Raw genomic sequence first — 24,423 nt, forward strand, 5'->3', positions numbered from 1 at the left:
TGGGTGTATTTCAGGATTTTAGCAACCTGTAGGTCCTGATGCCTCCCAGGCTGCGGAGTCATGGTGAGGAGCCCCAGGGGCAGAGGCACCTGCAGCTCTTGTCTGCAAAATGGGTCTGGGAGGGGCTCGTTCTGCACAGACCGTTGAGGTGGAAGCAAGGTCCTTCGTGCTTCCTGCTGCAGGCTACACGGCCCAGCCCTGCTAGCTTAGGGTGACCCAATGCAAATGTTACTATTTGCCTTTGACAAAAGTGGCCCTTTAGCATTCTCAGCTGCAGTGAGTGTGATGAATGCAGGAATTCGGTTTCCCAAGCCCCTCTAGGTGATGAGGACCCAGCAGTACGTGGGGGCTGGCCGCCGCACTAGGCCCAGTGGGAAGACAGGGGACCGCTGGCACGTGGCACCTGATGGCTCCACCGAAGTGTGGCACACGGAATAGCACCCCCCCCCCCCCAGGATGGTCATGTCCTGAGCCCTGGAACTCGTGACTGTCACCTTACGGGGCAAGAGGGACTTTGTAGGTGTAAGTGGAGGATCTCGAGACAAGCTGTTAGCATGCATAATCCATGTGGGCCCCATGTCATCACAGCATCTTTATAAGGGGGAAACACACTGAACTGTCCACTTAAAAGTAGTTAAAATGAGGAGCACCTGGGTGTCTTAGTAGTTGAGCATCTGCCTTTGGCTCAGGGAGTGATCCTGGGGTCCTGGGATCCAATCCTGCATCAGGCTCCCTGCAGGGAACCTGCTTCTCCCTCACTCTCTGTGTCTCTCATGAATAAATAAATAAAATCTTTTTTTTTTTAAAAGATCGGGATCGAGTCCCGCATCGAGCTCCCTGCCCGAAGCCTGCTTCTCCCTCTGCCTGTGTCTCTGTCTCTCTCATGAATAAACAGAATGTTAAAAAAAAAGAAAAAATGACAAATTTTATGTTAGATATAGTTTATTACAATTTGAGAAGTTTAACAATGCCTTAAACCCCACATCGGTGACTTGCACACTTTAAACGTGAGGAATTGTACAGCGGTATCTGTATGGTATCTCAATAAAGCTGTTCCAAAAAACAAAACAGAGCCATTCTATAAAACAGCCAAGTAGCATCCTCAAGTGTCAAGGTCGGGAAAGACTGAGGTGACCTGAAGGCCAGATGCCATGGGGAGCCTAGACGGCTTCTGAAACAGGGAAAGGACATCGGTGACAGAGCTGGTGACATCGGAATAAAGACTGTGGTTTGCAAGGTTGTATCCCTGTGAATGTCTTCAATCTGGTAAATGCAGCCCAGTCGTGTTGGATGTTAATAGTAGGAGAATCTGGGTGGAGAGCACGTGGGAGCTGAGTCATCCTTATGACTTCTATAAGCCTAAAATGAGTTCTTTTTTTTTCCCCCCTAAAATGAGTTCTAAATAAAAAGGTAGAAAAAAATAGGAGGGAGGGAAGAGGGCCAAAGTCAGAGAGAGGTGACAACAGAAACAGAGATCAGAAGGAGGTCGGAACCTGCCACGTTGCCGGCTCTGAAGATGGAGGAAGGGGCCACAAGCCAAGGAATGCAGGGGTCTCTAGGATCTGAAAGAGGCAGGGGAACAGACTGTCCCCTAGATCCTCCAGAAGGGACACAACCCTGCCACCATCTGGATCTCCAAAGTGGAAGGTAAAAAAAATTGTGTTAAGTCCCCGGGATCACACCCTGAGCCAAAGGCAGACAGATGCTCAACCGCTGAGCCACGCAGGCGTCTCTGACGGCCTTCTTTAAGCACTTTACATGCAGTAACTCAGTTAATTTTCAGAAACCCCTCTGCTGAAGGACTATTACTGCTCTCATTTTATTATTTATTTTTTTAAAGATTTTATTTATTTATTCATGAGAGACACACAGAGAGAGGCAGAGACACAGGCAGAGGGAGAAGCAGGCTCCATGCAGGGAGCTCTATGCGGGACTCGATCCTAGGACCCCGGGATCATGACCTGAGCCAGACAGACACTCAACCACTGAGCCACTCAGGTGTCCCTATTACTCCCATTTTAGATGAAGAAACTAAGACACAGGGAGGTTAAGTAACTTCCCCAAGGCCACACAGCTGGAAGTGGGACTCTCAGCTGGGCAAGTGGCTACTGTGTGTGTGTTTAGCCAATGCCCTCACCACCCAGCTTCACCTTGTGTGCAAATTCTGACCCTAGGCTGTCCGTGATAAGCCCTTTGCACAGAGGATTTGGTTAACTTCATACCCTATAAGCTAGATGTTCTCATCATTCTCCATCTTACAGGCAAGGAAACTGAGACCCAGTGAGGCGGGGACAAGGAAAATGCTGGAGAGTGTTCTCCAAAGCTGCTGCTGGGGCCTGGGCCCCTCTCCTGCCCTCAGGTCCACATTCTCCATGCTCCCAAATGGGAATGGCATCTTCAGATGTCCCAGCACCCCCACATGGCAGAAGCCAAGGGACATCCCAGCCCCATTGTTCAGGCCAGGAAGCCACCCCCTCCCTTGATGGCCAGGGGAGGCGGTCTTGGGAGGAAGTTCCTTCCCAGAAAGATGAAGGCCCAGGGAGCAGGCTCTGGCTGGGCCCAGGACAGAAGACACAAGCCGGTCCTTTGACAAGGAGCTGGGGTGTGGGCTGTGCACCGAGTTTTCCTTATGAGAAACATTTTCTGGGAGGGGTAGAGGTGGACCCTGGACCCAGGGCAGCTGGTGTCAGCAACTGGGGCGGGGGTAAGGGGTTCTGGCTTAAGGCCTGGCCTCCTCTCTCTCTGGGCTCAGTGGTTTTCTTTGCTGTAACGTGAGAGTGGGCAGGGGCTCCCCTGGGCTCCCAGGGTTCTGCGAGCCTACGACCCCATGGGCAGGTGCTCCCCTGTTCATCCACAGCGATGCTTATTGGGGCATCCAGGCCGGGTCTGCTCCTGTATGTTCTGGAGGCAAGGAAGACGAGGCAGAGAGAGGTTAAGGTCACCCAGCCTGTGAGCATTCAGCTGGGATACATGCCCGGGAGTCAGACTGCTGGGCCCCCCAAGACCAGCAGCCACACCCACTGTCCTGTATCAGGGCTCACTCCCTCTTTCTGCCCTTCCCATCTTACCGACCCCCAGCAGCAGAAGGGTGGGACTGGATTAGGGATCGGGCTTGGGGAGTGATGGTCTTCCTGTGGGAGTTGAGAACATGGGTGTTGCTGGTGCTCTAGTCTCCCCATCTCCCCGCCTGGACCAGGGCTGCAGACTGTCCCCCGGGTTAGGGAGGGCTTCTCGGAAAGGGGTAGCATCTCAGTGGAGCGAGAGTGAGCATAAGCAGGTAAAGGAAGGGGGAGAGGGCATTCTGGGAAGGGCAAGCCCAGGTCGAAAGAAACGGAGGGGCGCCTGGGTGGCTCAGTTGGTTAAGTGTCTGACTCTTGATCTCAGCTCGGGTCTGGATCTCAGGGTTGTGAGTTCAAGGCTTGCACTGAGCTCCATGCTGGGCGTGGAGCCTACTTTACAAAAACAACAAAAAGTCCCCAAACAGGGGAGCCTGGGTGGCTCAGTGGTTGAGCACCTGCTTTCGGCTCAGGTGTGATCCTGGGGTCCTGGGATCAAGTCCCGCATTAGGCTCCCTGCATGGAGACTGCTTCTCCCTCTGCCTGTGTCTCTGTCTCTTTCTCTGTGTCTCTCATGAATAAATAAATAAAATCTAAAACAATCGGATCCCTGGGTGGCTCAGTGGTTTAGCACCTGCCTTCAGCCCGGAGCATGATCCTGGAGTCCTGGGATCGAGTCCCACGTCGGCAACCTGTATGGAGCCTGCTTCTCCCTCTGCCGGTGTCTCTGCCTCTCTCTCTCTCTCTCTCTCTCTGCCTCTCGTGAATAAACAAAATCTTTAAAAAAATACATCTAAAAAAACAACAACAAAATCCCAAAACAAAAAACAAAAAACCCACAAAGAATGGAAAATCTCTAGCTTGACTTTTCACTTCCAGCTCCCAGCTGTATTTTCTCAGGGCTGCTTAAGCCTGGGGGTGCTTTCCTCGGGTGGGGGTGGGGTGGGAATGGGGGTGCGGTGGGGGGCCTGAATTACCTCTGGCAGGGCTGTCTGTTCACCTGCGGGGGCGCCTTTTTGTACCTGTCTACCCCACTGGACTGTCAGGCACGTGTGGTTAAGGCCCCCGACTCAGGAGCCTAGCTGCCCTGCTCAGATCTGCCTCTGTCACTTGCCACTGTCACCTGGCCCAAGTCACTTCTTGTTACTCGTCTCAGTGTCACCACGGTCGTTGGTCTTATTGCTGACTCCTTCCGGCCAGACTCACATCACAAAAGGTTCATGGACTGAGTGTGTGCGGGAAGCATGGCCAAGGCACTGAGATTAGTACGGAGTGGGGTGGCCAGGTGGGAGCCGGGTAGTGGGCGTCCCTAGGCTGAGCTGTGGCCCTGGGGACCATCTGGGAACTGGCCAGGTCTGCAGAGGGTTCAGGAGATGCCAGAAATCCAGACTTGTGAAATCTCCCAAATTTTAAGGGAAGGCCAAATTCTAGAAAATGACTGGGGGTGGGGGAATCAAGGAAAACAGGGCTGGTGGGGCTGCCAGACGGCACCCCCCTCTGCTTTCTTACCTGCTCAGGTATGCAAATCAAGGATATGCAAATAAGTGCCTGGATTTGCATACAGCCCAGGGCAGAGGCAAAGGAGAACACAGTGTCCTCCAGCTTGCTCCTTCTCTCCCTCTTTGGGAGGAGTGGTCTTGAGGGGAGGGGGTTTTGTCTGTTTTGTTCATTGAGGGATCCATCTCCAGTAACTTCGCCTGCCCCCTGGCACACAGTGGGTGCCCATTATCTGTGGAATGAACAAGGGCATGATTAGAGGGGTAGATGATATAGAGAGGAAGGATGGTGGATCTCACTGGGGGGCTCAGTGACTGGGCCCAGCTCTTGGGGCCTCTCTTTGCTCACCTGGAGAGGGGGCACAGCTCGGGTCCTTTGGCAAGCACTTTGACCAAGTGTGCCAGAAACGTGTGTGACTCACTGACCCAGTAATTCCATTCCAGCCAAGGAGAGATCCCTAAATATGGAAAAAGAAAAACTTCCTGTGCAAAGATCTCCCAAAATACATGATTGATAATGTTGAAAAACTGGAAATCACAGAGATGTCCAACAATAAGGGAATGGCTAAATAAACTATGGAACTTCCACTGGACAAAATATTAGGCGGCCAATAAAAATGAAGTTCACACAAGAGGAAACAGAAACGAGGTGAGAGAGAGAGGGCCAACTAGCCAGAGGAGTGCCCACGCTATAATGGCAAGTCAAAAGGGCAGGATACTACCGTTTTGTTTTTTTTCTTCTTTTAATATACTGTATGATCTCAGCCATGTTTAAAAAAAGTCCCCAAACAAAAAACTATAGAAGGAAATACATCAAACCTTAACAATGATTGTCTCTGGGTGGCGGGGCTGTGGGTGGTGATTTTTCTTCCTTATTTTGACTTTTCTGCATTTTTCAGATTTTCGCAAGTGAACATGTATTGTTGCTTTTATAGTAAGGGCATTAAAAATGAGAAAGAATTCAGAGCTCAGGGGTGGGAGTCGATGCTGTCTAAGATCCGCCCAGGCCTCTGACAAGGAAGGTCAGACTCGCCTCCTGGGTGTCAGGGAAGCTTCTGGGCTTGGAGTTAGCAGCCTGAGTGTCAGAACCAGGGCCGCCTGTGTGACCCTGGGCAAATCTCTCCACCCTTTGGCACCTCAATGGCATCCCCTGTCAAATAGGGCCTGGTCCCCTATATCACATGAGTGGGGCAAGAACAGGACATCAGGGCCCTGTAAGGCTTTCTGGAATTCTCACCAAATGAACAGAAATGATACCTTTCTTCTCAATTCCTGGGAAGGCCAGTTCTGCTTTCAGACCCCTCAGAAAGTTGTCAGCATTCTTGCCAGGGAGCCCCAGGGAGTCTTTGCAGCCCCCAGAGGTACAGATGTTCCTGACTCATTTTGGAAAGTAGAACTGGGGTGATTTCCAGAAATGTATCACCAAGCGGGGGAGAAGCACTGCGGAGGTTTGGGGGGCAGGTGGTTAGAGGCCTGAGATCTGGTCCCAGCCCTTCCCCCCACAGCTGTGTGACCTTGGGCGAGTCACTCAGCACTCCTGGCCTCAGCTTCCTCTGTCATGGGCTCTGGACTCAGCGCTAAAATTCCTTGAACTCTCTCTTGAACCCAGGCCTTAGAAGCAGGGACCCTGTAGTCTGAGAGGCAGCTCCTGATAGCCTGGGGTCCCCAGAATGTCCCATGGGTGACCTCTGACCTCATTCCTTGTCATCATTTCCCAGGAGAGTGGGGGGTGGAAGGACATTCACTGGCTGGTCTCCGGAAGCTCAGTCGGCCGTGATGGGATTGTCCTCAGTTTCCCTCGGCCTCCTCTGTTGCATTTGACTCCTGAGAGGGTCTGGCATTGGGGGAAGGGTGAGCTGCTTCAGGGCAGGTAGTGTGTACACCGGAAAGAGCCCCCGTGTGCACGCAGCCTGGAGGAGTGCACACCACTCTCCCAGCCTGGGGGTGACAGCTGCCCTGTGCTGGTGCCTCAAGGACCCTCCAAACCTCAGACCTGGACATTCCCGGCCTTCTGCTCTGATGCATAGTAGATGTGTTCACATGAACCGGTCATGTCCCCATAAGATGCACATCGCAGACCTCAGACCTAATTATGATCTAATTAGCCATACGGTTACGTCCCCCAGGCTGGGCTTTCCACGGAGTCATTGCAAACATGAATCTTCACAACTGTTTTGTGAGATGGGCCCTAATGCTCTGCAGCACTTACAGATGGGGGATCGGAGGCTCAGAGAGGTTAAAAATCTCACCCAAGGTCACACAGTTGGCAAGGTGGCAGGACCAGGATTTGAGCCCAGGCCATCTGGCCCGAGTCCACACTTGTGACCATGATGCTCTGAGATCATTTAGCCTCTTCCAGATGCTGTTTTGCCAAATGAGAAGCTCAGCACAGGTCAGTGGCTTCCCAAGGTCACACAGCAAATTAGTGCAGAGCCCAGACCTGCTTCAGACTCCTGGACTTGGGGAAAGAGCTCTTTGCACAGGGATGCGAGTGGCTGTGTCATCCCCAGCTTCTGGGCCCAGCAGGGTGTTTGCCACACAGGCCGGTGGACAATGGGCTGATTGGATCCAACTAATTCTTCATTCATTCGCCCATCCACTGAGATCCTTCTGGGTGCAAAGGCCTCTGCCTGGCCCTGGGGGATAGAGATGAGCAAGACCCATCTGCTGCTCATAACGCAGGGACTTCCAGGAGGAGGGAACAGCTGAGATTTGGTCAGAGGGAGGAGGGAAGAAAGGGTGTTCTGAGTTTAGGGAACGGCTGATGCATTCGCAGGGGAGGAAACCCCATGGCTTCTGGGAGGTTGGTGAAGGGGAAGGAGAGGAGGCTGCTAGGGTCTGACACTACTGGGGCTAGTGGTGGGTGGTGGAGGGGGAAGGCAAATGGGGAGCCCAAAGGAGTCAGCCAGAGACTGAGAGTCCAACGCTGGGAGTCTGAGCCCCACCCCCTAGAAGGGGTGCAGGGAGGGGGGACCCAGTTTAGGAAAGGATGTGGTTCCTGACTTCTTGGGTCACAACTGGAAGGGGAAGTGGGGGTTGGGGCCGGGCTGGGTGGGGCTGAGGTCACAAGGCAGGAGTAACAATGGCAGAGCAGCACCCCTGTGGTGGCCTGGGGGGCAGCTCTGCAAGTGCTCCTTACTCAGAGGCAGGAAGGGGGAGAGGGAAGCAGACCTCACCTCTGGGGTTCTCTGACCTCATCTCCCTGTTCTCTTCCTCACTCACTTCCTCACTGGCTTTGTTTCTCGAATGTATCCAGCTCCTTCCTGCCACAGGCCCTTTGTACCTGCTATTCCCTCTGTCTGATATGACTCTCTTCTTTTAATCATTTGCCTCTTCAAATGGTACCTCCTCAGAGAAGTCTCCTGACACTTCTAAACTACATTGCCCCCTCCCCATCCATCTTCCCTCCCCCAACACCACTCGTTCATTATTGCCCTTATCCCTATGTGCCATTTCATGCCCGCTTGTTTACCTATTCACCATCTATTCCCCATCTCAGGACATAAGCTGAAGAGGACAGGGGCTTGGTTGATCTGGCTCATCACTGAATCCCCAGCTCCTGGGGACAGCGCCCGGGGCACAATGGGGCCTCAACAACATGGCACTGAGCACTCACTAGGTACTAGGCACCACTCTGTGGCAGTAGTTTATTTAATTCTGAAAATCCTGTGGGCAGGGGCCATTCCTGGGTTGGTGAGGCCTGAAGCTGAATTCATCTTGGGACCTTTAAGGAAAACATACATGATTAGGAAAATAAAATATGGACCTTACATGTGCCTGGGAATGGCTATGCACGTGAGGGGTGCTGGGCCTTCAAGTTCAAAGACTCTGCAAAGCTTGGATGCTATAAAGCTTTTACATCTGTTGAATATGTGAATGACTGGTTAGCTTCCAACAAATGCTTTACCTTCTCTGGGCCTCAGTTTCCCCTGTTTAGAGCATAGGGAGGTACCCTGAATGGGCGGGAGGGCAGCCCCCTCCCCCTTTTTTTTAAGATTTTATTTATTTATCCATGAGAGACACAGAGAGAGGCAGAGACACAGGTAGAGGGAGAAGCAGGCTCCCTGAGGGGAGCCCGATGCGGGACTCCATCCCAGGACCCCGGGATCACGTCCTGAGCCAAAGGCACTGCAGGCATCCAGGCAAGAGATCACAGCAGCCCGGATTAGGGTGGTTTGTGGAGGTGTGAGAAGCCGTTGGACCTGGATTATTTTGAACCTCCACCCAACAGGATTCTCCATGGGTTGTGTTCCAATGAGCTACTGCTGCTGCGTAACAAACAAACCCCAAACATAGCACCTTAAAACAATCCAAATCATTTCATTATTTCTCGTGGTTTCTGCAGCTCAGGAATTTGGGCTGGGCTCACGGTCTGGCTTGGGGTCTCACGTGCGTTTGTAGCCAGTGGTGAGAGCCGGAAGGGCAAGGCGGGGGCGGTGTGTGCTGGCTGGGTGTCTTTCCCCTCCTTCAGTACAGCCTCTCCATTTGGGCTGTGGGCTTATTGGGCTTCCCCAGAGCATGGCGGCCCAGAGCTCCCATGATGAGGGTCCCAAGAGAACCAAGCAGAAGCTACGTTGCATTTTCTGACCTAGCTTGGAAGCCACAGAGCATCGCTTCTGCAAATGCAAGTCTATCCAGATCCAAAAGAAGAGGAGCATCGGTGTTGCGCCGCCGTAAGAGTGTGTGGGATGGGAGACGCTGTGGTTCTCTCTGGAAAACGCAACCTGTCACAGACTGAAAAAGCAGAATCTGAGTGCTGTCACTGGGTGACGAGAACAAATGGCTCAGCCCCTTCACGCCTCCGTTTCCTCATCCATAAGGGGGAGCAGATACCGGCTACATCACAAGGTTGGGATTCCACACGAGCCACGCATCTCCCAGGGACGGGCCAGGGGAACTGAGCTGCCCCTGCCCACATTTGCTACGCTCTCTGCAGCCCCGGGGGTTCTCTTCCACAGAGAAGGTGGCGGTCTGTCAACCACCTGCCACCTGCCTGGGCCCGGGCTGCCCTCCTCGTGTGTGTGTCTGTACAGGTTTGCTCGTGTGTGCGCACCCATGTGCTTGGTGCCTGTGAGCGCATCCTTCTCCCAACCAGGCTGTGAGGGGCATCTCGGCCTCTGGCCCAGCAGCTCCCACAGGACACCTCACCTTGTCTGCCACAGCCAGACGCTCCTTGGGGCTAAGAATTCTTCTCAAAGCCAGGGATCAGGATGGCCCCCCTTGACCTCTCTCAGGCCAGGCCTGTCATGGTCACCTCCACCCTGCTGGGTCCCCTGATCCTCCTCGGGCCTCCTTCTCCAGGGTCCACGGGGCAGCAGAGTCATTCCAGATGCAGGTGTGGAATTCTAGGAAGGGCAGCGTTCTAGAACCAGAAGTTGGGTCGGTGATCACCAAGGCAAGCGCAAGGGGCACCAAGGAACTTTTAGGGCAAAGAACATGTCCTTTGTCCTGCTTGAGGGGGTGGTTACATGGCTGTATGTTTGAGGTCTGTCTCCCGCTGACTTTTATACCTTGCTAAGTTGACAATGACAACAACAACAACAACAAAACCTTTCCCGGTTCCTCATCTATTCAAGTGCTTGTCGAGCCCCTGCTGTGTGCCTGGCACTGTTTTAGGCACTGGGCCACAAAGCTGTGGGCAAAGCAGACAAAATCCCTGTCTTCACGGGGGGGGGGGGGGCACATGGGTCATAACTATGGGATATGTTGCCAGCAGTGATGCCAGGGGAGAATCAGAACAGCCTGGGAGCCAGGAGGGCCTGAGCTCATTTGCAGGCCATCAGCCACCTGTCCCCTCTCCACCAACACCTCCCAGAGGTCTCCCTTGGAGTCTGGTCTCCAGCAGCCCTGGTGGGGGCCGGTCTCTGGGAGAAGGGGGTAACCTGATGGGCTGTGCTTCCTGTCTCACCAGGGGAGGACAGCGGGACGAGACATGTGCCCCTGTGCTGCCACCTCAACGGCCAGACAAGGGGACATAAGCTCTTTCAGGTCCTCATGAGCACATCCTCGGCACACACAGGCTTGGGCACACACATTCCCCTCGGACATCGGTGAGCACACGCAAACACTGGGCTCGCCTGCGGGTGGGAGCCCACAGCCCGACTTTGCTGCCTGTTCTCTTTCAATCACATTCTGTGGCTTCCACATTCTTTGGGAGCACGCTCGCGGGGCACACACGCGTTGGTGCACACACCCACGTGTTACACCTTGGCTCTGCCGCACTTGTGGTAGGGGTTGGTGCTCAGTGCTCACTCTTCATGTATGTATCCTGTCTCTACCAGACAGCCCTAAGAGGCAGGTACGATCATGACCGCACTTATTTTAATTAATTATTCATGAGAGAGGCAGAGACACAGGCAGAGAGAGAAGCAGACTCCCTGTGGGGAGCCCGGTTTGGGACTCAATCCCAGGACCCCAGGATCACGCCCAGAGCCCATTGCAGATGCTCAACCACTAAGCCACCCAGGCGTGGCTCATGACCGGAATTTACCGATGGGGAAACAGAGGTCCTGGGGGGAAGGGTAGTTATCTTGCCTCAAATCTGCACCTGACAGTGGAGAGCCAGATCTGAAGCCAGGCCATCTGGCTCTGGGGTCTGGTGTTTGCGGCTCTCCAGAGAGACCCCCCATATGTCAGGGACACCCGTTCTCAGTGTGTCCTGCTCATCGGGAGACCCTGTGCCCCATGTGTGCATAGCACCTGAGAGTCTACCAAGCCCTCTCCCATCCTGAGACGGGACAGTGTTGGGTCTTACTCAAGGTCACACAGGGGTTGATGGCAGAAGCAGGACCAGACCCCATGTCCCTGCCTCCTGGGCTCTCGATCTCGCCCTGCCCTCCAGGACTGCCAGGGGCACCACCCTCTTGCCACACAGACTCAGGAATTTGCTGGAGAGCCGTGAGCAAGCAAGAGGAGTCGTGAGAAGGCAGGAGTGCATCACTGGGAAGGACGAGGAACCTTCCAAAGGAGACAGAAGATCCAGCCTGGGTTTGGGGGAGTTATGGAGGCAGAGGGGGAGCCCGAGGGACCAGAAGGTCCTGGCTTCTGAAGCCACTCTTGACACCGGGCCCTGCAGATGTGCCGCATCCAATCCTGTTTGATGGGGCTGGTTTGTCCCAACCAGAGGACGGGACCCTAGAATCTGGGTGCTCCCTCCACGACTCCAGGGAGAGCAGGGTCAAGGCCAGGGTTGAGGGAAATCTAAGCAGGGTACCTGTCTGGGGATGAGGAGTGTCGGCCCAGGAAGCACAGCTCCCAGCCCATCCTCCCTCTCTCCGTCCTCTGTAGGAGGCTGTGCCCGGCCAGGCATTGTTCGCAGGTTTAAAAATAAAGGCATCTTGGCCTGGGCCTGCTGGCAGAGGGGAGGAGGGGGTGGCCCTGCCCCAGGCCTCAAGGGCATCTGGCTGGAAAAGGAGGCCTCGCCCAGCTCCACCACCAGCATAGTTGGGAGTGTGGGGGGTCCCCAGAGAATCACCAACACCTCAGCTCCTGCAATGAGATGTGGGCAGATGGTACCTGGGTACTGGCTGCCCTGCCCTCACTCCAGCCACTCAAGGCTGCCCATCGCCCTCGCCAGAAGCTTCCAACAACCTGGGACCACTGGGGAGACATAAGTCTCCCCACAGCACCCTCTTTCCCCCACCGGCTGATAATACACACAGTAATACCTGTGTCCCAACAGCCCCGGTGGAGAAGATGCTATTGTTACCATTAAGCAAATGAGAAAATCGAGGCTCAGAGAGGGTTAAAACTTGTCCAAGGCCACATAGCTGGCCAGTGGAGGAGCTAGGGCTCAAACCCAGGTCTGTGTGACTCCCGAGTCAGGATCCCAACCAGGTGCCCCACTGTCCCTTGCCACTCCAGTGCTTCACCTCCTCCCAGGCTCCATTTCCAGGCTCTCCTTCTGGCCAGCAGAGGCAAGAAGCAGTCTATTTCTCCCAGGGGGTTCAGGAGGGAGGCAATGAACAGATGAGGAGCACTGGAGTGTGCCAGGGGCCCGGGGTGGGGCCTGATTTGGTGTCACTCTCTTTAATTCTTACACCAGGGGAGCCTGAGTGGCCCAGAGGTTGAGCATCTGCCCTTGGCTCAGGGCATGATCCTAGGGTCCTGGGATCGAGTCCCATATTGGGCTCCCCGCAGGGAACCTGCTTCTCCCTCAGACTCTCTCTCTGTGTCCCTCATGAATAAATAAAATCTTAGAAAAAAAAAAAAAAAGAAATTCTTACACCAAGCCCTTGCACAGGGGGATCATCTCCATTTTGTCGGTTAGGAAACTGAGGCCCAGAAAGACAGTCACTGTCGACGTGGGATTTGAACCGAGAGCAGCCTCAGCCCAAAGCGTTTTCCTTGCACTCAGTGTCTGAAGGGTTAATTGGAATCTCCAACATAGAGCACCACCTCCCCCCACCCCAACAGGGTTCAAGTATAAACCCAGAGGCGCTGAGGGTGTGGGTAGCTGGAGGGAAGAGTGTGATGGAGGGGGGCACGGTTGCTAGGGAACCAGCTCCCCCACTCCCCCACTCCCGAAGAGACAGTAAGTCAAGTCGGTAAGTCGCTGGAGCAGCCCGAGTGGGTTCCACTGCAGGATGCCCCCCCCCCCCAGCCCCACCGCCACCCCACCGCCTGGGATGCGACCTGCAGGGCCCTGCCCTTTCCCAGTGGCTCAGGACTGCCAGCCTCCCCATTCCAGACAAGATCCGGTGATCCCTGTCCGCCCCCCAGGCCTCTGTCGAGGCTGGCACACCGGTGCTGGCACTGGAAAGCGACATTCCAGAGGCCCCCCGCGACTCCCTGCCAACCTCGGATTCTTGGCAGCGCAGGGGGAGGGCTGCGGTTGGGGAGGATTGTGGGTGGGAGGGGCCAGAGTCGGAACACCTGTCCACAGGATGTGAAAGGAAGCAGGCCAGAGACAGAGCCCCCCGCCCGCCCCTCTGGCCTGCTCACCCACACCCCAGCAGGAGCCTGGGCCGAGGGCAGGGGCTCAGACACCGGGTTCTTGAAAAGACACTTCCTCCTCAGCTGGCCAAGCTCCCCTTCCTACCTCCTATAAAAGATTATTCGCTTGCTGTGTGACCTTGGGCAGACAGCACGCTCTCTCTGGGCCTCCAAGCTCAGGAGAGGGCCGAATCAGGAGGATCTTGACGCGCCCTCCAGCAAACAGTGTTTATTATCCCAAGGTGCTGTGGCTTCAGTCCCCTCCCCGGGCTCCCTGATCCCTCTCCACGCGGCAGCCCACAGACCCCGTTCCACCTGAGTGAGGCAGCGGCTCCCCTGCTCGTCACCCCGGAGAGGGCATCTCCGGCTCGGGGAATGCTACCTGGCTTCTTCTGCCTCCTGACCCCTGCCCTCCCCTCTCCCTCCTGGGGTGGGGGGGGATCCTGGCCTCCAGACGGGCCCCAAACTCCGTCCCCAAACTCAGCAAGTCTCTTCTCTCCTAGGAGTCCGCCCTTGCCCCTCCTCTGGCCTGGAGGCCTCAGCCCCACCCAGCTCTTCTTCGAATAGTTCTTTCTGGTCATCCAAGGCCCAGCTCAAATGTCACCTCTCCGAGAGGCCTCCCCTGACCCTTCCTCTGAATCAGGGCCATCCACCCCACCCCAGTTTTGTGATCGTATCTCTCTGATTTATTTCCCTTATAACACATGTCATGTTCGAATCTTCGAAAACGATCCTGGCCATTTACTGCTCACTTGCTGATTGTCCTTCCTCCTCTGTACTGTCCACTCCGGGAGGGCAGGTCCACTCTTCACCCGGCGCTGGGCCCGGCATGCAGCCAGCACTCAGCGAACCACTAGAGCCCTCGTGGGTCTTCCTCGTGCCCCAGGCCCTTGGATCTTCAACATGTGCTTCTCCCCCGGAAGCTCACCTGCCCCTGCCTCCCTGGCTTGTCCCCATCCAGATTGGGGCTAAAATTCACAGGGACTCTTCCCTGGGCCCAGAGGCCCGAGAGGCAGGGCAGGCAGGGAGGGAAGACCCGTGGCCCCTGGTCCCCTGGCACCCCGTTCCCCAAGGGCAGGGGAGCAGCCTTGGACCTGGAAACCCCCTGGGTCTGGCTGCTGGGGCAGGCAGTTCCGGGGTGACCTCATCGCCTTGAAAGCAGGGCAGCAGGGGCAGGAAGCAGAGGACGCATCAGATGGGCTAAATTTAGAGCGTTTGATTCAGCTCAGGCGGGACAATATTCCTGGAGTCCCCATTGTTTGTGAGGGGCCAGAGGGCAGGCTGTCCATTGAATGGCTGGGTCTGAGCCATGCCAAGCTGTCTGGGCAAGCAGAGGTGGCGGGTGGGGGGCGGGTGGGGTGAGCCAGGCCCAGGGTCCTAGGGACAGAGTCAGGTGGGGTGGGTGCAGACTCTGGGGATGCTGCCCTGGGCAGTAAGACCCAAGATGGGAAAGAGATGCCTCGTAGATGAGGAAGGGGGCTCTTGGGTGGCAACTGCTCAGCTGGGTGACTGTCTCAGGACAGCCAAGAGAAGCCATTAGCCCCCCTCCCTAGTCTACCATTTTCCAGGCCAGGGGCCTGAGGCTCAGACCCAGGCAACGAGCTGCCCAAGGCCACCCAGATGCCCTGTGTATGTCCCGATTCCCGGCCTGGGTGGGCAGCCCTTAGCTGGGCCCGAGCCCATGGCCCTCTCACCGGGACAGGTGCCGTGGGCCCTCACCCTGGCAAAGGCCCTCTCCCAGCGAGGCCAGGCGGCTGCAGGGGGGACAGAGAAGAAGGTGGCTCTGCTCGCGCAGGCTCCAGAACCCGTTGCCATGGCAACCCAGGGTCCGAGCCTGCCCGCTCTGGAGGCGAGCCTGAAGCGGAGGACTTCCCCGGGTGAGTGGGCAGGGGCTGGGGCTGGCTTCTGACCCCAAGTGCCAGAGCCCAGGATGGGGCCAGCAGCCCCGCCTTGCAGCCTGGGCTCCTCACTCGGGCTAGGCCAGGGCTCCCTGGTGGTGTCCTGTTTCTGCACCCACACCTCATGCCCACGCTGTGGCCAGGCAGCCAAAAGGGGGTGGGGACTGTCCTGGATTCCAAGCCACCCCGGGAGGGAGAAGGAAGCTTTCCCCCCACCTTGAGTGCTGCAAGTCCTTCCTGCAAGTTGTGCTGAGGCTCTGGGAACTCCTTGGGCTATCTGCCTTGGAGATGGGGGAGGGGACAGGTTCCAATGGACCTGATCTTCCCGCTGACCTGTGACAGGCACAGGGAGAGGACCAATGATGTTCACTCGGGGTCCTGCCCTCTTTCCTCTTCCCAGCTCAGGGAGGGCCTTGGCAAGGAAGCCCAGGCCCCCTCCCCTGGCCCACAGCTCCAGGTAAGAACCTGGCATCTGAGCCAGGGTGGGGTGTGTCTGATGCCTCACATGGGGCAGCGGCTTCCCCTGTCCTTCTGGGCCCTGCCCACTGCCAGCGCCCGGGGTTCCAGACCCCCTCTCCCTTGAGGCCCACTGCCCTGCCCCGGGCGGTGGCCCAAGGCTGTTCTCTGCTCCTCTTGATTTCACATCATGACTCATGTTATCATGTTCTCAGGAGCTGAGTAACCACCTGAGTTATTTATACCCTGGCCTAGCAGGCTTCCTTCCCTCCTCCCAGAACTCAGGCAGGGAAGACTGGGAGGGGGTGGGGAGGAATCCGGGAGAGGGGGGATGTGGACTGGGAGAAGGCAGCTGAGCACCCCCCCACATCACCTCCCCTGGGGTACCACCCCCGTAAAGCACCCAAAAATAACCGTGACTATCCCAGCACAACAGGATGGGCCTGGATCTATGGCATCGATATATAGGTATTATGATGGTTTGGGGAGGGGGGAATTCCTTTCCCGAGCGAGTCACCCGTCTGGAAAAATAAAGAAGGAAAAAGCTGAAATTTTTTCCTTCCATCAAAACAGGAAGGAGCTGGGGGAGGTGGGGGGTGGATGGGGAGATGACGGGTGGAGGCTGAGATGCATCCTCTACCCTGCGGTGGTCTTCAGGGAGGGGAACCCCGGGGCGCCGGCACACGGGGCCCACTGCTCTGCGGCCGGCCCTGGGTGTCCCCAGTGTGGCCATTCCTGGCTGCCCAGGGACACTTTTATCCCCTCCCTCCCAGGCCTGTGTGTAGGACACACACAGATGTCCACGTGCACACAGACCTGTGTCCCTCCTCCTCCCTACCCCATCCCTCTCATACACACATCACACATCATACAGACACACTCGCTCACCCCCACATGCCCCACCAGATCCCACATGAGAAAAGATCTCACCCTGGGTGGGCGGGACTTGGGAGGTCTGCCTTCCTGACTTATTTGTTTTTCCCTCCCCTTGAGCACTGTCCTGGGAGTCCTAAACTCAAGTTCACCTCTGACTCTGCTCCAACAATGACCAGCAGGATGACCTTAGGCAAGTCACTTCTTCTCTGGGGCCTCCGTTTCTCGTCTGTGATAAAGCTACGGTCATTCCCTCATTCCCACGCTGCTTCCCTGGGGGGCAAATGGAGGGAACAGCCCCGTTCCAAGCGAGTGGCATCGGAACCAGGGCTCCCGTTTCCTGAGAGCTTTCTATGTGCTAAGCATATACAATCAGTTGCTAGATTAACCCCATCACCAAATGTGCTCATTCTAGAATTATCCTCATCTGCGGCCCAGAGGGCGGGGACGCCCCCAGGCTTACAGGGCTGGGGTGTGGTGGAGGTTGGTTTTGAACTCTGGGCTCTTCTGTACTGTTGGCATCCAAGGAGGAATGGAGGAGGTGCCGTCAGAGCCCCGAGGAGGAGGAGGAGGAGGAGGAGGAGGAGGAGGAGGAGGAGGAAGAGGAGGAGGAGGAGGATCTAGCTTCTCTGGCTCCATGTTCCCATCTGGGACCACTGACAACGCTGTGCCATCAGCAGGGACGTCGTGCCCTGGTGGCCAGGGGGCGCACCTGTGCCCAAGGAGCATTATGCCCACTGTGGTGGCTGTTACCATTCAGACGATTAGTCACTCCCACTGGGCTGCCCTGTTTGCTTATTGACTTATGTAAGCACCGCCCGAAGGTGTTTGTACCGTTCTCGGTCTTTCTGTCTTCCACCTGCCTGCCTCAGCCTGCATGCCCCTCAAGGGTAGGGGGCTCCAGAGAGGTGAGCTGGCAATGCAACACGCACTTCTTTGTGAGGGCAAGTCTGGGGTACCGGGCAGGGCATGTCTGCACATCCTCCCCACGATCAGATTGTGTCGGGACCCCATCCTACAGACGAGGAACTGGGGTCCTGGACTCTCCTCCTCCAGGCTCAACATTGGACAGGCCTGGGACGTCCCCTCCAGGAGCTGTAGCTCTGCAGCCCAGGGCACTGGTTCAATCTGGCTTGGCAACCCCCTGATTGTGTGAATCAGGGAAGTCACGGCACCTCCCCAGGCCTCAGTTTTCTCGTCTGTAAAATGGGGATAATATACTTTGCTCTCCCTGCCTGCTGGGTGGCTCAAGGGACTTGGTGTAAATGTTCCATCCATGGGCAATCGCGTTGCTCGACGATTTTCGACCGGTGCTTCTCAAACTGCTGTGCAAGTGAGTCACTGGGAGTCTTCTTAAAATGCCGAGTCTGACCTGGCAGGTCCGGGGTGGGTCTGGCCCTGCGTGCTTCCTCCAGGCCCCCAGGTGCGGCAGAGGCCAATCGGTGGACCACGCTCCGAGGAGCCATGGTGTGCATCAGACGACGATGAAAAGGTAGTGGCTGTGCCCTGTGCTGAGCATCTGCGCTGTGCCGGGCCCCGGGCGGGCGCCCCAGCACCCCTTCTCACATCTGGTCCTCACAGTAGCCACATGAGGCAAATGTACTGATCCCGGTTCACAGCTGAAGAAACAGGCGGCTCAGAGAGGTCAATGTCCTGCCCAAGGACACACAGCCAGTAACCGGCACAGCAGGGTCTCAAAGCCAAGCCCGCGGGGCTTACCCACCAGGGTTCTTGTCCGGGGACCCAAACCTGCACAGGCTTACAGTCCCTGCCCTCGAGAAGCTCATGGGCCTGGGGCGGGGGTGGGGGGGGTGGAGCAGCGGCAGCGGGACCTAGGATACATCCAGGACATGGAAGCATCCTCAAGTGGCCTCTAGGCAGCCTGAGAAGGGACAACTTGCTACTTCTGGGAACTCACTCCAGGGAAAGCTCCCCAGAGCGCAGTCGGGAAGGGTGAGGAAGTGGGAGAGATGTGGTTGGAGAGGAGAGTGAAAGGCACAGTGGGAGGGGGATCACCACAAGTAGAAGTGGTCTGGGGTAGAAATCAGTCATCCACTACTCCTTGTGAATCCACAGCCTCGCCCAGAACCTTTCCTCATACCCACCTGCCTCCCTCGCCCCCGCCCCCACACTCCCAGAGTCCCCGCTCCCCAGCAGGAGAGGGCTGGGGGTCCCTGCAGTTGGCAAAGCTGTCGCTCATTTCTGTCCCTGACTCACTGTGTGATCTTGGGCTCAGAGGTCCCCCCCGAACCCAATTGGCTTGTATTGCAGGGTCAGGGTCTTGAACACCGATGCTGTGTCAGGCTTTCTCCCAAAGGAGGGCTTCCTAACGGCTGGGGGAGGAGATGGGGACCCTGGTGGCAAGCTGAGCAAAGGGAGGGGTAATGACCATCCATAACCTGCCATCTGTGTCTCCTTTCTAGCAGTCTCCCCTGTCCAGGGTCAGCCGGCCAGGGTGGGGTGCCACTCATGGCAGAGGAGGAGCCTCCTTCAGCCAGGGGTCCAGCCCAGTGCTCACCAGAGGGCCCTCACCAGGCAGAGGTCTAGTGAGGCCAAAACCAGTGGCTGAGGGAGGGCGGGGCCCAGGAGGACTGGGCAGCTATGTTTCATCCAGAGAGTGATGCCGGCACCAGGCTGCCCAGTTTCAAACTCCAGCTCTGCCCTCACTCATCCTTGACAGTGCCAAAGCCGCTCCAGGCCTCGGTTTTCCCATCTGTAAAATGGGGTTGACATAGCTCCTCTCTCATAGGCTGGTTGTGAGGCCTAACTGGGTGAATATACCTGAAGGCCTGGGCTCATGTCTCTCAGGAACATTGAGGACAAATCTGTGGCTTTATCACTGTGGTTAGCTTCCCACCCTTCTGACGGACAAATCATGTTTCCTGCAGTCACGAATATCCTCCTCCGGAGAGCTGGTGAGGGCCTGGTGCTGCTGTACCCCCACCAGGAGGGGCTGCCTGCCGCCTGCCCACCCCTTTCTCCCTCCTGCCCTATCCCAGGTGAATCTTCAGAGCACAGCGGCAAGGACTCCCTGATTTGGAAAGGGCCCGCTAACCCAGATCTAGTACACAAGCTCCCACCTACAGGGCTGCAGATGACCCGCCCCCCTACCGCCCTGAGGAGGTGGACAGGTCTTGGGGGCCCACCGCCTCCAGCCCTGCCCAGCCTCCTCCATGCAGCCCACTTTAATTTTCTGCATGGAAAGTGACATGAAACACTGGGCAACTCCGATCCAGGCCACACAGGGAGTCATCATGTAATGGGGAGATGGCAAAAGTGGGGGCTTTGGCATCAAGGCTCTGGATTCAAATCTTGACACACCCGCTTCCTCGCTGGGTGATGCTGGGCAAGCAAGTATCCTTCTCGGAGTCTCAATGCCCCGCCCCCAGGTATGAACAAGGGAAGAACCCCAGCCCCGCAGGAGGTGGCCTTGCTCCTTTGGTGGTGGAGTGGTGAGATTGCTACCCTTTCCTCAGGCAGAGTGCTTGGCCCCCCACGAAGGCTCTGTAGGGGAGGTGTCCCGGTTACCAGGGGCCCAGCCTGGGAGCAGCCAAGGGTGCAGTAAGGATGAAACTGCATCTTTCTAGGGAAAGCCGACCAGCACCAGCTCTGGGGACGGGTCACCTCCCAGCCCGTTTGGGGGTGGGGGCGGGGGCTCTGCTCCATTTCCAGCCAGCTTCCAGGACAGGTAGATCTGAGCTGTCCCGTCCAAACATCCTCTTCCTTGTCTGGAGACTAGAAAAGCTAAAAATGCATTGCTCAGCCCCAGGAAAACAAACACTGAGCTTCCCTTGCCTTTGTACGCAGGACACGAGGCCCAAGGCTGCAGAGGCCGCGCAGTAGGCTCCCCCAGCCTGCCCCAGGCCTGGGTGTCTGTCTGTCTGTCTGTCTGTCTGCCTTCCTGGGGTCTCTCCTGCCTTCCCGGTACTCACAGCCACAGCGGCACAGCCTCACCAGTGTGTGGGCGTCTCCAACAGGAGCGGTGGGGGCTCTGTGTGGCGACCACCGCTCCCTTCCAGGTGATGTGCCTGTAGCCTTCGCAGCCTGGGGATGCTCCTCCCCCAGGCCTGTCTCCTGAGCGCACAGGTGGGTGTGTGCGTGTGCGCAAACGCCTGCAGCTGGAGCGATTATATCGCTCAGCCCCGCAACCAAGCCAAGCTTTCGACGCTGAGGATGTGTTAACTCCCTGGGGTGATCACTCTTGTTATCCACATTTTATAGATGAGAAAACCGAGGCTCAGAAAGGTGACGCTCAAGGTCACGAGCTAGTAAATGGTAGAGCAGGCCTTGAACCCCAGGCAGTCTTTGCTGGGAAGCCTCGTCCCCTGACCCACCCCCACCCCACCCCCTCACCCCGCAAACCTCCAGTTCCTCAACCACCAAAGGAGCACCAACGTTACAATACCTCCCTCCCTGGGTGAGGGTGACACAGGCCCAGGCCTCGAGGCCGGGGCAGCGGGGGCAGGGCAGTGAGGGGCCCTGGGCCAGCTGACCTAAGCTACCCGTGTGGGGGCAGATATGTACTTTGCCATCCTACAGCCTGGGGCTGGGGCCCCAGGCCATTTGTCGCTTGGCCTTGGACTGTCCCCAATTTGGAGCCTGACTTCCTCTGGCCATCAAGCTGGGGAAAGCAGGCTTGCCTGGCACGGGTGCTGCTAGGGCTCTCTTAGGAGAGCAGGGATACCCACTCTGCACTGGAGGGCCCAAGTCTGTCCCCGGGATGGAAGCCAACTCCTTCCTTGGCCCTGAGCCCCCACTCCCAGGGTATGAGATCTTTTTGATGGAGGACAGCTTAGACTGCTCTAGACACACAGTCCAAAAAGCCCTGGCCTTGGGCAGGCCCCTCAGCAATTAGCTGAGGGCTGTGGCCACTTGGCTTTCTGCTGCGTTCAGACTTTATCAAGGGGGTGGGGAGTGAGAGTCATAGGGTGTGGCCCCCAGCCCACAGGACCAGCTCCCAGACCTACTGGAAAGCCTGGTTCCTAAGGGTCCCAGGGTCAAAGATGGGCCGGGGTCTTTCCAAGTCTGTGAGGTGCCTCTGTGCATCTGGGTTCAGAGGCTCCTGTTACAAGCCCCTCCCCAACCCCTTTCACCCCTGAGGCAGAGCCTGGCATCTTTGCACCGAAAGGCAAAAGGCCGGGACTCAGAGGAAGAAATAGGCAAGATATGTACTCATTTATTCATTCCTCTAGCAGACATTTATTGAGCAACTGCTGGGAGCTAGAATCAGGCCCTTGTTCACCTGGATCTCAGTCTAGTGCTAGACTGATAAACGGGCAATGACAACACGAGGGAAACACAAGTTTCCACTTGCTGTGGAAACCCAGAGCAAGTACCAAGCCCAGGGGGCTTCCTGGAGGAGGTGCTAAGTCTTAGGAAGAAAAGAAGGAGGTGTTCTTTAGAGAACTGCTCGTATAGAAAGACCCCCCCACATTGGCATGGTGTCTACAAGGAGAGGGTACGGGGGGCGGTGTCTCTTTAGCATGGCATTCAGGCTGGGAGCCCTGTGGTTCCATCTGTCTCTTCTGTCCCCGTCTTGCCATTTCCAAGCAGTGCACAAAGACCTCTGGACTGTAATGATTTGTGTCTATCCCACTTAGCAGCCTGGTAGGTCCCAGAACCCCAGCTCTGGGTCTCCTATATTACATTTCCACCTCGGGCCTGCAGTAAGGATGGGTGGGTGCTCAATGATGCTGCTCCTAGTAGCCTCCCTCCCCTTTGCCTCCCTCCCCGGAGGCTGAGCTGTGTGTTCCCTCCTTTGTGCTCCCACAACACTTTGTGCGTAAGTCAGAACTCATGTCCGTACAGCACTTTCAGTTGGCAAAGCACTTTTACATATGTTGTGTTTGATGCTCACAAGTGTAAAATGTGTCATAATTATCATCGTCAATCAGTCAGCACCTGCCAAGAGGCAGCATAGCATGGTGTTAATTTAAGCGTGCGGGCTCCACAGCTGGAAGGCTTGGGTTCCAGTCCAGTCTCTACCACTTACCGGCTGTGTGACCTTGAACAAGTTGCTTAACCTCTCTGTGCTTCAATGTCCCCATTTGTAAGATAGCAGTAACATACTTCACAGGAGCACCGAGAGGCTACCTGCGGAGTAAGAAGAACACTGCTGATTACACACACAGGGTTGCCTCAATAGCCGTCATCTCATCTCTTTTATAGATAAGGACACAGAAGGTCAAGGTCAACATCACCTGGTGTCCTGTGGTTTTTATCTCTAAGTCTTTAGACTTCAAATCTTGTGTTTTGGGATTACCTTCCCACCCTCCCACCCCCAATCTCCCTTGTCACCCTGTCTCCTAATTTATCTGTTTACGCATCTGTCCTTCTGGATCGGGGCTCCTCCAGGGCAGGAGCCTGTATTAGCCTTGTGCTGTCCACTTGGGCCCGGAATAGCACGTAGCTGCTGGGGAACACTCAAACCCTGTGTTGAAGGGATGACGCGCTCCATGTGCCAGGCATCCTGTGCAGTCCTTCCAGATGGATTATCTCATCTGAGCCTCTAGACCACTCTCTGAGGTAGTTACCAATTCTACAACCGTAATGAGGTACAATAAAATACATGGGTCAGTTTTGATATATGTACATACCCAGGGAACTCATCATCACCAGCCACACTGACCAACATTCCCATCACCATTAAGACATTCCCAGGCCTCTTTGAAATCCTTCCCTCCCTCCAGTTATAGACTTATTTCTAGTTTATAGGGGAGGAAACCAAGGTCTGGAGAGGTTAGGCTTCCCAGAGACACCTGACCAGCAAGTGGCCACACCAGGATCTGAACCAAGGTGACCTGCCTGCAGCCTGCCTTGTGGCCACTGTGCCATGCTGCCTGGGCAGTAATGGGTACAGGTGGGTACTCGAGGCTGCTTGTAAAGAGGCCCAACTGGGAAGTCCCCCCTCCTCTGCGCCACCTTTGCTCAGGTCCAAGAAGATGGCTTATGAAGAGACAGCCGCTGTCCCTGTCTCAGTGACTGAGGCATGAGGAGCAAGCTGGCACCCCAGAGGTTATGTCTGGGTACCAAGGGCAGAAGACACAGACAGTACAAGGGGACCAGATAAAGGTGTCCTACAGCCAGAAGCCAGGCGATGCAGTGAGCCTGCGGGTCCCGTGGTGGGTGCTGGGCTGGGCGGGCATGCGTGTGACTCTGTGACTGTGACCGTGTGACTGGCTGCGGAAGGCAGGGGCCGCAGCCGCTGTCGGAGCTGGGGGTGGAAGGCGTTAACTGTGTGAATGCTGGCGTGGGTGTGTGTGTGGGGGGCCGGGCCTCAAACCCGGGGGCTGAGGTAGGTAGTAAACATCAGGATGACTGTAGGATTGTGATGGCGGCCCTGCAAGGATGCTGCAGGGTTGAGGGGGTTTGTGTGACTTTGCAGTTCAACAAATTCAAATTCAGCCAATGCTGGCAGTGCCTGTTGTGTGCCAGGCAACCAGCTAGGAGGCGGAGACATAAACCCCGCTTTTCTGCTGAATGGTACTGGCAGCAGGGGTCTGTGTGGTCACCTTGTGGCTGGGTGCTGTCTGCCCTTTCCCGCCCTTTTAGGTCCTCCCAAGAACCCTATCCTGCTTTGAGGCTGGATGGAAGAGCACAGAAAGGAAGTGACTTGGCCAAGGTGACCCAGCTCCTCAGCACCAGGGCAGGATGGGATCCAAGCTGCCCAGCCTGAGTCCTTCACAGCTAGACCATGCCCCTGTCGGGGTG

The 24,423-nt window shown here is 56.3% G+C and overlaps 1 long non-coding RNA gene across 3 annotated transcripts; it reads right to left on the reverse strand.

The window, feature by feature from the left end:
* Window positions 1-937: 937 nt before the first annotated feature.
* Window positions 938-23,785, reverse strand: LOC112667683 (uncharacterized). Of its 3 annotated transcripts, XR_007413443.1 has the most exons (10): window positions 23,143-23,785; window positions 22,706-22,806; window positions 9,701-9,914; window positions 9,141-9,286; window positions 8,025-8,276; window positions 6,246-6,386; window positions 5,810-5,992; window positions 4,902-5,010; window positions 4,566-4,785; window positions 938-1,309 (listed from the first exon to the last, which is right to left on the reverse strand). It is a non-coding gene; the product is annotated as an uncharacterized LOC112667683 (long non-coding RNA). The 3 variants fall into 3 exon arrangements; XR_003141242.3 differs by lacking the exon at window positions 23,143-23,785 and having other exon boundaries at window positions 939-1,309; window positions 22,706-22,963; XR_004803106.2 differs by lacking the exons at window positions 22,706-22,806; window positions 23,143-23,785 and adding an exon at window positions 13,296-13,310 and having other exon boundaries at window positions 939-1,309.
* Window positions 23,786-24,423: the final 638 nt, after the last annotated feature.

The sequence above is a fragment of the Canis lupus genome, chromosome 10 (genome assembly GCF_003254725.2).
Source record: "Canis lupus dingo isolate Sandy chromosome 10, ASM325472v2, whole genome shotgun sequence".
NCBI classification, from domain to species: domain Eukaryota; kingdom Metazoa; phylum Chordata; class Mammalia; order Carnivora; family Canidae; genus Canis; species Canis lupus.